The 10,655-nt window shown below is 40.6% G+C and overlaps 1 long non-coding RNA gene across 1 annotated transcript; it reads right to left on the reverse strand.

The window, feature by feature from the left end:
- Nucleotides 1-658: 658 nt before the first annotated feature.
- LOC139055429 (uncharacterized) lies at nucleotides 659-9,570 on the reverse strand. Its single transcript, XR_011511747.1, has 4 exons — nucleotides 9,512-9,570; nucleotides 6,580-6,765; nucleotides 4,571-4,732; nucleotides 659-764 (listed from the first exon to the last, which is right to left on the reverse strand). It is a non-coding gene; the product is annotated as an uncharacterized lncRNA (long non-coding RNA).
- Nucleotides 9,571-10,655: the final 1,085 nt, after the last annotated feature.

A 10,655-nucleotide genomic window follows, 5' to 3' on the forward strand; every position in this document is an offset into this window, starting at 1 on the left:
GACAACTGTAAAAAAAGAGACCGTAATACAAGATACGAGTGTTTCTGTATCTAGAAAACGGAAGACTCTGTATTCTGAATCTGTACTATAACCGTTAAAGTACGGTGCTTCTCGTATTCAGAAAACGGAACACACCGTATGCTGAATCTGTGCTATAACCGTTAAAAAACAGGTGCTTGCCGTATTCAGAAAACGAAAGACTCCGTATACTAAATCTGTACTATATCCGTTAAAGTACAGGTGCTTCCCGTATTTCATCTTGCAGAGCATATCCATTCGAAGAATGTGCCATCGGGCACAAAATTGCCCAGGACGTGCGAGAGTCGACCGAATTTCATTGGTGTGCTATTTGCTGGGATCAGCCGTGCCACCATCTGCGTTCGGAATGTGCATACGTGACCCACTGTTTTCAGCGGTCTTGAGCAGAAATGCAATTTGGTCAACGCTCGCACTTCCAGGGTACTTTTGTCCACGATAGTACATCTCCTTTAATGCAAATGTCATGAAGGCAGCTCATAGTCAAAGCAGCAGGTCACCATTGAGAAAATTGTCTTGCCAACACACTGACATGGCTGCAGAGATAAAACACTTTGCACTTTGTGATATGAATGCACTGCACAGCATATATACAAAAAGGTGCAACATTTCAGTCCTCAAGTTCTTAGATCACAGAAGCAACTTTATTTTCTTCAATCACTCGTCTTGCACTTCTTCCTGGTGAAAGTTGTTCTTGACTCCAAACACTTGCAAGGATAAACTTGCTGCTGTTAGGAGAAACAAATAGTATTCGTGAATATCCATCCTAAAGAAAGCGGCAAAAAAGTTTAATCACAGAACACGACAAAGCAGTAACTTCTGTGTTAGAAAAACATGTAAGTAGATCAACATTGTTGGCACAAGGGATGTTGCTGTAGCCAACATTTCGACATAGGTGCTTGTCATTAGGGTAGCAAATGTTTTCCTTGGCTGTGTTGTGGGATTGTGCATATCTCACTGGCCCCTAGCCTCATTGGGGGAGAAGTAACTGGTGCATATAATAGGTCAAGAGAAGCCAAAGTGTTAAAATAAAGGAAGGAAGGGTGTGCTTAGCAGTGGTGATTGTGATGGAGCGGGTATGAGCAATGCTGTCAGTACTTGCCAAGAGTAGGGGTGACCAAAACAGAAAACGATGTACACATGTATGCAGTCATTAATCCAGTAGAACCAATCTTCCCAGAAGACAAAATAGGTATCAAGATAAACAGTTTGCACTTTTGGAAAAGGAAAACGAAGAATTAAGGAAAATAAATTTTGTATCAAGATGCATCTGGTTAAGATCACTGCAAATGGTAAATGAAGGCACATTATGAATATATATTTTGTTGAAAGCCGATGAAGAAAATATATATTAACCAAATATTAAAAAAATAGGGACATTAAAATTAAACTGGATATGACCATAAAACAGTAAAGAACAGCCTGTGGAAAAAATGGGATGGATAATATAACCAGGTGCAAGATTGCAAAACGTCGAGTGCTGTTTATATTCATGCTGCTGTTGACGGCTTCAAGTTTCTGTCTTCCTGTGGAACCTTTGTCTTACTTGAACAAGGAAATGGGTCATTTTTTAAACAAGCCAGTTCAAATGCAGTTCAAAGCTTCAGCGGTGTTATAATGAAAGAAAATATTTTGGTCAGTTCTCCTGCTCATCTTGAAACTTATTGTGCGCAACAAACAGGGACGAAGAATAGAAGAAACACAATGTTAAGCGCTCGTCCTTGTGTTTCTTCTATTCTTCGTCCCTGTTTGTTGCGCACAATAAATTTCAAGATGAATTTGTTCCAACTAGGCCGACTCGCAGTCTTGCTTCAGTTCTCCTGGGTGTGCTTTCATTCACCAGTTATTTCCACCGGTGTAAGTTCAAAATTTAATGGTCTAAATGGACCTTAGCTCCTGGCAAACCATTAGCTGGTCTTTCTTTCAACACAGATGCCTGCACATTATATGTGTTGGCAGGAGTGCTAGCGAACTACATTATACTTGTTGCCACAACCAAAGTGAAACTTCGTAACAGTGATTGAAAAAAAAAACCAGCATTCCACAATACTGATTCAAGTCGTCTGGAAAAGTTGCTTAAGTTAACATACACCCCCTACTCCACCAGACACAATTATTCACCACACTGACTCTCATGGTGTCAACCATGCTATTACAACACTAGGCATCAAGTGAGGAGAATTAGGGGATAAGAGGGCACAATGCTTTTTGTTAGAACATCAAATGTGCTTTACATAAATGCTACATTCCAACTAACAAAGGAGCAACCGGTTTGTGAGATAGTGACCAATGCATACGAAAGCTAATGACATTCTGTGCAGCAGAATGTTGACGATGAGGTGTTATGCGCACAAGTGTACTCTTTCACACAAAATGACATCCTGCACTCAAACCTTGTGCCAATATTAGAGTTTGAAAAACACCGTAGTGGAAAGCAAAGAGTGCTAAATTTGTTGAAAATTACTAAAAATTATTCGATTATTCATTATCCTTACTGTTCGTTAAAGATTCACGGATTGTTCCCTATGGGTGCTGTAAACAGGCACCCTGCTTTTACAGTGGTAGCAACAATGATCTGTGGCACAGACAAGAATAAATGCTCATGAAGTTTATGCAAGAGTATATCCTACAAATTACACCCCATTTCACATTCCAATATGGTAGAAGAGGAAGACGAAAAAAACTACTTTCTGGTGGAGGATGCATACCCCAGAATAGAAGAAACAAGTGTACCCTAACCATTGCTGCTGCCGATGCCTGTGCACTAGCAGTTACATATAATATGGCAGTTACAATTGTTTTTCCACAAGCACTGCAAGCTGCGGCCAGTTTACCAGTACACAGCTGTAATAAATTTAGGGCAAGCTAAAGCTCTCTAATGGATTTATCTCATATGACACAATTGGAATGCAATATTCTGCAAATAAGTGAAGCGCGATGTGCCATCCCATACAATGAAACACCTTTGAAAAATCTGAATCACCACCTGCACTCTTAGGCAAAGTTACACCCTTTGGAGTGCCCCTTCTGCCACACAACAATAATCGTTATTTGCCTTGATGCGTTTCCTTTCTTGAAGACGCCACGCCCGCTACTTTGTTGTCGGGAATGCTATCATGCTGATAACGCGCATGCCGTTCGTTACTGGAAAGCACAGGGCTCGCAGCGTTAAACAAAGAAAATGCATAAAGGCAGATGACAATTATCGTTGTGTGGAAGAAGGGGCACTTCAAAGGGTGTAACTCTGCCTAAGAGTGTGAGCCGTGACGAGGGAAAAGAGTGTGTTCTGTGTAAAGTAGTGCACCTGTATAACCTAAAGCTTTGGAGAATGCATTTAGTATGAGCTGGGAAGGTTCCTAATTTTAATTGCACACAGTGAAAACCTCCATGCAGTTTTGCAAAATGCAAACCCCCTACCTTTTTGTTGTTCAAACGTAATGACACGTAGGGCCATAACATGTACATTATGGGTTTCGTTCCCAAACAATCAAAGTGAATAGCACCACCCTAAGTGTTATGTGCCTTCTTGTTAGTGTCGAATGCTGCGATCGGCAGAGAAACGGATTTCTGGAGCAATATAAAGTATTAGGTACTGTGATCTCAGTTCTTTCACTGCTGTTTAAGCATTATCGGGTCCTAAAGTAAAGAAACGAGGAATAAATACATGCATATTTTACGCTACAACCCTCATAAGTATTTAGTAGTCTGGATTATAAAGGATTCCAGATTTACAATGCAGGACAGATTTTATTCCACTGAAAGAATGGCATCATGCCAATGATTCTGCATTTGGTGCTATATTTATTTGTATTTAGTTCAGTTGGAATGTGCGTGTATCGTCAGCGATATCGCTTGACATGTTTTATATTGACTGTTTTCTAAATTTAGGCAAATTCGTATTCGCAAATAACCTTGTATGACACCAAGAACTTGCTTAGCAGGAGTATTTCTAACATTTGCAAGATATGAGGCTCTTGAATGCATATCTCAGCCTGGGGTACACGCCGCCCCCTAATCTCATCAGCAAGTTTCTGGAACTCATCTACGAGGTTTCTTATGATGAATGTAAAGTTGCTTGAATGGGGCAAATAGGGAATTTATAACAGGTGAATTATGCAGCATAAGAATGATGTCAGCAAGAAGCAAGCATCAAGAACTATAAAATGAAGACTATAAAATGCAAGAATTATTTGGGATGATTTAAAATTCTGGCATTGGAACGAAATGTCTTTCAATCGATATATAAACTCTGATTATTCACTCTACTACCACTGCCTTCATTAGAAACATTCATAATCATTATCCTATCTATGCCACATCATCCTAGCTAATATTCAAGCCTTCATAAGCTGCTTTTTTTACTGCTAATTCTCTGTGGGAAAGAGGTGTCCGTATGAAGACCATATCATATACTTATTATCCGTTTTTTGATAAATGATAAGGGAAAAACTTCACACCAAAAATGCATTGAGCTTGAGCAAGTTCTGCGTTTGATGCTGTTGATTCTTTTTTCCCTTTGCCATCATTGACCCACCTGGTTAGCTAAGTAGACAGAAAAGCTGCAGGAGAAAGGTGGGGGTGCCAAACCAGACTTGTGCCCCAGGGGACCTTTTCACGGTCACTGGAGGAACTGCCTGTGGCCTCGGCATCTTCCTTGAGGGCCACGGCCATGTCTAAGAAACCTTGTCTCCACAGGCTGCACAAAGAAAGATAATTTGCTGAGCTAAGTCTTTTTCTTAAAAGAACCCATTTAAGTTGTATTCTTTTTCTTAAAAGAACCCATTTAAGTTGTATTCGTGGCTTTGCACCACAAAACTGACACATGACTGGCCACTCAAGACAGTTTATGTGTATTCGCAGGCTTATTCCTTGGAAAAACACTTTTATGTAGCACACAATGAGTAACAGTAACAAAAAAGTGTATCAGAAGGCTTTCATATTGCTCTACAACTTTTCATTGACACATTTCATTTAATTATTTGAGATATTTAATAACTAATTAAGAATTATGTAATTAGGCAGAATGCACAATATAATCAGAGTATCTCCAGGCGATGGCAAACATTACCTTCATTTTGTCTAGTTACATCGCATTTACATATTTCTAAATCTTGGTGCATGATAGTTAAGACACCCTGTAGATCAAAAAACAATATTAAAATTTTCATAATCATCTCTTGCGTGTTATTGGTGGCTATGGCTGCTTCAAGTTATTCTTTCAGTATGGTACAAGCAGTTTTGAAGTGAAATTGTTTTGCATCGAGGGCATGTAATCTAGGCAATCAAGCAAAAGGTCAAGTTGTGTTCACTATTCAGATGTTTAACTAAGAAGCTGCAGGAAAAGGAAACAAGACACAATACCTAATAAACAATGCAAAATTTGAAAATTTAAACTGAACAAGAAACCAGTTTTTGAAAACACAGAAAAAAAGCCAGCAGCTTACATCGAATACACCCTTGCTATGTACTCCAAGTGAAGTTGTTACCGCAATGCTTGGGCACCATATGAACGTAACAATCAACAACTTCGAGCAGAATATTAACACCACTAAATGAACTGGCCTTTGAAGATTCTTGATCTGAAATCCTCAACGAATTCTTCTGGCGTTTAATCTGTCAAGCTCAATCTGTATTCTCAAAAGCTGGCTCTCGGCCATAATTTCTCTAAATGCAACATCAGCTTAAATCTCAAGATAGGGTTGACCTGTAAATAAAGTGGATAATGCATGGCAAACATCATGAACTCTCTTACATGTTAACCAAAGGGTTCACTCATGCAGCCATGAAATTGTGATGCAGACACGATATATTGAAGCTGGTTTTGTGAAGTGTTTCATGCTTCCAAGGCTTCTTCAGTTGTGAAAGCTGTCTCCGTTAGCTAAATAAGCGATGAGAATAAAAAAAGAACTTAAACATGCTCACAATATGTTGGCCATTTGCAAGTAAACAGCAGCCTTTTTGGGCACCCAGGTTGCCTGGTGCAAATCTACTATGCCACAGTACTTGCGTTACCCAGTACCAGCCACTTTAAAACGCAATGTGTTCAGAGCCCTTTCCCTCTGTTTGTCTGCTTTGGAAACAGTTTAACATGTGTTCAGTAGGCGTCGAGAAAGGGGACAGAAAACACTGCGCACCACTGATTTCTAACATGTTTCGCTGGATGCAGCACACCGCACCAGATGCAGGTGAAGCCAGTGGAAATGTGATGTCATGCAGTCGCTTGTCCTGGAAGCAGGGCATATGGTGGACTAACTAGTGCGTGCGATCAGATAATATTGCTGCCGAAAAACTTTTCTTTGTGGTTTTTCACATTTTAGGAGGTCTCTACATGTCTGGTAAGCACTTTTATGACAATCTGAACCCGTATACGATAGTGTTCTCTTACATCAAGTTTTTTCTGATTTACCAGTGTTTCCATTGCACGCCAGTTATGTTAGCGACACTGTGGACACTACAATGGAAAAATTCTGGACACCTCGAAACACTGCTTGGGTAGTTTATGGCACATCAGGCAGGCATGTTAGGGGAAGAAATGCTACACACCCGTGCAACAAAGTGCTGCCGCAAAGTTGTCAAGCACCAACTTCCGGGACAAGGCCGGCTTCACTCGAGGGCGCTCGATGTGCTGTTCATCCCCTGTAGTAGAGATCAGTGGCGTGGACCCTTTTATACTGGCTGTCTTTTCTGGTCGGAACCTTGGCAACAGCTTCCACCATACTTTTTTTGAACCTGCAACATGTGCAGAGAAAGTCACATCACTGTGCGTTGATTGTATGGCTTTATTGTGCTACACATTCTATCAAATCATTAAGAAATACAGTTCACACATTTTTACTTCTGTATATAGACAGTCTAGTTGCTATACACGCGAAACATTAGCATTCCTCTGACAGAATGCAACAATAGAAGCGTACACTGTAAAGCTACACTAAAATTTAAATTGATGTGACACCGCATGAGCATACAGTATGCTTACTGTATGCTTTAGCCCTGTGTCAAGTAAAAGTTAATTGTCAATCATTTATGGCGTATTTCTACTTATTCTGGGTCATCAAACTGTACAATCAATGTTCCAAGTTTACACAATGTTGGCTTTTGATTGCCTATGTGATCCGTTTCCTACTCACGCATGCAGTAATCCCACTGTATTAAGGAAAAAGAGAATAGGAAATGCCGTGATAATCTTCTACATTTGATGAGGGCAGGAGCAATGACCAATAGCATGTGGTTGAAGCTACATAAATACTCAGTTTTCACACAGCTTAATTTTTTAGCAAGTAATAAAGAGCTATCCTGTGCACCTCTGCATGACCAATAAAATCTGACTACTTGACACTGCACTAAGGCTGCCGCTTGGTACTGTTCGGCAGTTCAGCTTTGGTTTTCTGATATACAGAACTGTTTAGGTACCAGTAGTTTACTTTGCGATAAAATGGAGCTTGGAGCACTGGTCATTTGCACATAAATAATGCGACAGTAAATATAACACAAGGATAGGAATATGGGTCTCTTGGAAAAAGTACATACACATTATGATTATAATGTGATGTGATGCCACAATGAAACAGAAAGCAACGCATATAAGTGGACGGTGCTTCCATGCCACCAAGGTTATTGGACAGACAGTACTTCAGAAGTGCCCGCAACACAATGTGTTGGCGGGCTAGTTGGTGTGAATCCATAAATACTTTGTTAAGCGCAAAACAATGGACACAAGAAAGACGACCAGCACAAGACGCTACACTCAACTGACATCACTTTATTGCGTCGCTCCTTTATAAATAGTAGAATCTAGAAGAACATCCGCAGTGAGCACCATGTGCAGAGACCACCAACAACCAATCACAAGAGCGTACTCATGCGACGGGATCCAAAAAACCATATTGAGCACTGCACAAGGTTAAAGAAGGCACACTAATGCACTGTGACCCCAATGACTGTATGAAGAAAGCTTCCGATAACTCTCACGCGGTGGTATCACAGCACTTTTTCAAAATCGTAGTATCACGAAACATGGCTTTGCACTTCCATATTTTACAATGTTGAGCCAAATGGGAACCTGTGCCTGTTGGTATGGATCGCTTAGGTTCGCAATGTTTCGTGATGCTACGATTTTGAAAAAAGAGCCGTGATGCCACCGCCAGAGAGTTATCGGAAGTTTTCTTCATACAGTCATTGGGGTCACAGTGCATTAGTGTGCTTTCTTTAACCTTGTAAAGTGCTCAATATGGTTTTTTTTGGATTCTGTCGCATGAGTGTGCTTTTTTGATCAGATGTTCGTGGTTCCTGCACATGGTGTTCACAGCAAATGTTCTTCTAGATTCTGCTGTCTACAAAGGAGGGACGCAATAAAGTGATGTCAGTTGAGAGTAGCGCCTTGTTCTGTCGTCTTTCTTGTGTCCGTTGTTTTGTGCTAAAAAAGCAATGATGTATTCCTTGTGTGTGTTTGAAGACAGCTCCACATGCAGTAGCGTATCCAGTATTGCTGCCCAGTGGTTTAGCTCGCCGCAGTTTGAAGTGCCACAAAACATAAGGACAGAAACCTGCATTATAGTCTTGTTGCAAAGAAGAATATAACGTGAAGTGCATTCTGAGGCCAGAAACTATAAAAAAAATTCCTGATGCACCGCTGTGCAAGGTTTTATAGCAAAGTCAAATACATTTAGTGTAAATATGACACTATGATGATGCACAATGGTGGTAATCTGTAATAATATAAAAGGTGCCTTAATGTTACAACAAAAGCTGACATTACTTAATAATAGCCCTGTAAAATTTAGCATGCAGGGGCACCGCTTGGTTAAACAATAGTGATGTATTGTCTATGTACACAAGTATTACCCACGCATTTCTGCCATTGTCTAAATGGCATAAATGAATGGGTAATACTTGTATACATAGATATTACATCTCTATTGTTTAACCAAGTGGGTAAACTATGTCTGCATGACACAAGATTAGAATTAAACCATAAATTATACATAGTCACCCTAACAGTAACACCTCATTTGAACTTCACAGTAAGAGACGCCTGTTGATGCCAGCCTCCCCCAATGCTAAACTGTGCTGCATGCTCTACAGAGAAATTATAGTGGTATCACAACTCTGAAGCAATTCAGGACTGCAGCACTGTAGAAGACGTCTAAAAATGTCCCATTTCATGTATAACAGCCTGAATTGCTTGCACATCTTACCAAGTGCAAATTAAAATTTCTTTTTGTTTAGCATTTTTGCCTGCTAGACCACAATCCAATGTCATCAATATATTAACATATTACCTCAAAGAACCTAATTTGGCTTATAGATTAACACCTTTGCATACTGCCACAGCTGCACTCTGTCATATGCGTTGCAATCATAAAGGAGTGCTGGTCCACCAGCACTCCAATGTCACTAACAGTGATCACCTACACAGCTAAGTGAACGGTCATGATTCAGGTGGCACATAGCTATGAGAAAAAAAAAATCCACTCACCTTGAGAGCTATAATACTGCAATAACTTGAGAGAGATGGACCCATTGCAGGCAGCAGACGTCTTCTCAGCTCCAGCACAACAGCAACTTGCCTTTCAGTAAAAGAAAAGGATTGATTAGTAATGATAAGTTACCTTGTTTTTGCTGAGTATCAATACAATCTGACTTTCATGCATATCCACTCTTCGCTTTAGTAATACAACTGAATTATTCGTCAAATAAAATAGTCTATGATGATACCATTCGCTTCTCTTGTATGTCCAAATTTTTTCGCACTGATACCCCGTTTACTGCTTGCTTACTGACACGAATGCCTTGACTGCCCAGACACCATTCGAAGGAACACGTCTTGCTGCACCGCAAACGGTGCAGCAAGACGTTTTTTTCTGGTCACAATTAAAACGTGCACCCAAGCAAGAAAGTAACGATCACAGGTAGTGAGCGACTGCTATTGCCTCGAACGTTTATTTCCGTATTTTAACAGAAGTTCTTGTATCGGATACAGTATGCTCTCAAGCCAATACAAGCGTCAATACAAGAGCTCAACTGAACGCAGTTTTATTCTACGCTTTTAACGCGAGTGAACAAAAGGTTAGAAGTACCTCACGGAAATTGAGATCGAGCCAATCGCGCTACGACTGGAATCGATCTGAAAAGATAGGTTGATCCCTTTCCCCATTCGTGCGTGATTTTTGCCCTAAGACGTTGCATAGTGGTCTTTTGAAACAATATTTCTGTTCGCGACACCGGCTTACCACACATCATTTTAACACCTACGTTATGCAAACCAAATAAGATTAAAATGGGCTTACCTCATGAGCAAGTTACGAGCGCGCGTAGACTGTTGAACAACCGTTGAGAGCAAGCAGGCTATCCGTGTCCAAGCGCATACGTGCACCCAAACACAGGACAACTTCTTCGATGCCGCAGCGACCAGAGTTTTGTACACGAAGTGAAAGACATCCAGCGCAAATATCTCCGCGCGATGACGGCAAATAACGAGCGCACAAGCGTACACAACACAGCAACAAATTCGGAACTTTGCCAATTCGAACGTGCCGAGACCCAAGCAGCGTAACCATCCATCGTTTCTGTTCTTCGCTCCCGATGCGTCAATCTCTCTTCCTTGGGGTCTTGCTCCATCC

Source organism: Dermacentor albipictus, chromosome 2 (genome assembly GCF_038994185.2).
Source record: "Dermacentor albipictus isolate Rhodes 1998 colony chromosome 2, USDA_Dalb.pri_finalv2, whole genome shotgun sequence".
Classification (NCBI taxonomy): Eukaryota; Metazoa; Arthropoda; class Arachnida; order Ixodida; family Ixodidae; genus Dermacentor; species Dermacentor albipictus.